Consider the following 2,615-nt stretch of genomic DNA (forward strand, 5'->3'; position numbering starts at 1 on the left):
GCCCAGTGGGGCAGCAAGATCCGAGAGAACAGACATTGTGTTCCAGGAGTCCCTGCTTGGCTGCCCAGCCCAGAGAGCAGAGCAGGCAGAACAGACCCTTTGCTCTGAGGGCAAGCCAGTGTCCAGAGAAACTGCTTCCATGGTGGAGCTGTGCCCCCATGCAGGGCTGCAGCAGCAGAGGTTGTGGCCAGAGCTGGAGATGCAGCTCTGCTGGCTTTGCAGAGAGGCTGGTGCAGGGGCACAGAGGCTGTGCCCAGGCAGGTGCAGTAAGTATGCACAGATTCTCTCCAGCTGGGCCGGGCAGGCACAACCCAGCTGGAATGTCCCAGGACTCCAGTGGCTGGGTTTGTCCTCTTGTTGGCCTGGAGCTGCTCTTTGGTATGCTTTGAAGCTGCAGGAGCCCCACCTTGACTCTGTAGTCTGGGAAAACCTCCTGTCTGTGCCACCACTGCAGGGGACACTCCCTTTGACAGTGGGGGATGCAACATCTTCTTCCAGGGTTTTCCTTCATAATCAAGGTTCCCTTCTGTCCCATGTCCCTGGGTCACAATTCTCAGCCCAGCAAGGCCCTCCATCCTCACCGCCAGCCCCTGCTTCATCAGCCAGGGGCTCCTTGAATTCAGCTCTGCCATCACCTGCCACACTCGAGGGACACCAGAGTCCCCAGCGCTGCCTGCACTGCCTCTATCCCAGCCACTCTCCAGGTGACCCTCCAGGCTGCTCATGGGAGCAAACAACCCTGTCACCTGTGCTGGCAGCCTGCACCCCACAATGGACATCCACTGAAAGCCTCTTTGCAAACATGTTTTGGGGACCAGCCAGCTGTAACCTCCTTGATCCTGCCCTGGGCCCCTGGGTAAACCTGGCAAACCCTCACTGCAGCGAGGAGCTCCAGTCTCCTCCCAGCTGGCTGCAGCTGCCCAGCTCTGGAAAGGGGCCTTTAAAAACAGTCCCCAGCCCACTGGAGACAGCAGCAATCAGGCCCAAATCTCCCCCTGTCTCATTTCTTGGGAGGTACTCCATCTCAGGGGCTGGAGGACCTCACCCCCAGTACCTGTGAGCACTCACCTGGCACTCAGGTGAGGGGGGGTGGCCAGCTGCCCATCATGCCAGTGTCCAGCAGCAGGGATGGGTATCCCAGAGCTGGCTGTGTCACTGGTTGATAATGCCACGTGCTAATGGATCTCAGTCCCAAATGCTTATCAGGGGATCTCTAAGAGCCAGAGCTCTTACCTTGGGCATCCATCACTTAAGCAGATGCACCCACGGCATTTTTGGCATTCAGCCCTTCGAGATGTGGGCATTAAGGGTTAAAAATCTTGCCTGTGCTGGAGCCAAGGCATTGCCTTCTGCTCCCACCCTGATCTCTGTGTTCAGGGTGCAGGGGAAGGGTAGGTCTGGAGACAGAGTGACACGAAGAGGCTCTGGTGGTAGAGCTGTACCTTTCTGGTGGGGGACATCTGAGTCCTAGACAGAAGTGACAAACAAGCCTCACTGCTGGGCTGGGCTGCGGGGCCAGGGCTCCTTTATCCTCAGCCCACTCCAGGCAGGGACCTCTGCAGAAACGTGACTGTGACCACGGCCCCGGACTCCTGGCACCAGTCCCATTTGGCGAGGACCTGGGAAATTAACTGTCGCCCATGCAAAGGGAAGGGGATTCATATTCTCAGTCCCCTTTCCCAGCTGGCTCCATCAGCCTGGGGGTTGTCAGAAGGGTTGGGGTATGGACGCGGGGTTGGAGATGGGTCCTAGACCAGGTCCCCTGTGTCCCCCTCTCCTCTCAATTGCATGCAGAGCTGGAGCTTTTCCGTGTCTTTGTCCAGATACTGGGGATTGTTCTGTCTGTCACAGGTCCCACCTGACAAACTTCTGAGTCTTTTGTCGAGGGATTTTGGTGTTCCAAAGGACAGGTGGGGGATGTGTCCTACTCTGACAGCTCGGTGGCTCACAGTAATGAGCAGAGTTTGAATAACCCCCATAGGTGGCCGTGCTGGCCACTGGGACAGACTCCCACGGCCACAAAGGCTGTACTGGCTTCCGGACTGATGCATCACTGAACCTCTTCCAGCACTGTCCCAGATCTCCAGCGCTGATGTGAAGCCAATGGCATCTCTGCTCTGAATGAGAGCTGGCATTCTGCCACGCATTGCACAGACACCGCAGAGCACGGCCCTGCACGCAGCCCGGGGGCACAGCCTGATCCCCAGGCAACCCCCAAAGCACAGCGCCTACCCACCCGGGCACAGGGCACAGCCACCCCCTCAGAAGGGCGAAGCGTGGTTCGGGCACCTCTGTGCCCGCCAGATGCCACTCCCAGGAGTCTCCCACAGTGTGCGCTCCGCCCGCCGCAGCCTGCGGGGGCACGGCACAGAAACACCCCCAATCCCTGCCCTCGGCGTACCCAAACCCCCGCTCCCCGGCCGCACCTGCGCAGGAATGAATGCCCACAGAGCTGAAGGGTGTCTGAGGGTGCGGCACACAGAGAGCCGGGGGGCACAGCACCCGCGGCCACACTCGTGTCGTCGCCCCCTGCACCATCCCAGCTGCTCGCTGCGCCCTCCTTCCCTCCCTCCCCGCGCTGGGGGCTGGTTCGGGCGCTCCCTCCCAGCCTGGGG

General features: G+C 60.0%; 1 protein-coding gene across 1 annotated transcript in view; it reads left to right on the top strand.

Annotated features, from left to right (window-relative positions):
* Nucleotides 1–2,615, top strand: part of LOC103619497 (receptor-type tyrosine-protein phosphatase V-like) — a 42,709-nt gene that overhangs the window by 4,681 nt on the left and 35,413 nt on the right. The gene's annotated exons all lie outside the window — the stretch shown is intronic.

Source organism: Corvus brachyrhynchos, unplaced genomic scaffold (genome assembly GCF_000691975.1).
Source record: "Corvus brachyrhynchos isolate BGI_N302 unplaced genomic scaffold, ASM69197v1 scaffold67, whole genome shotgun sequence".
Lineage (NCBI taxonomy): Eukaryota > Metazoa > Chordata > Aves > Passeriformes > Corvidae > Corvus > Corvus brachyrhynchos.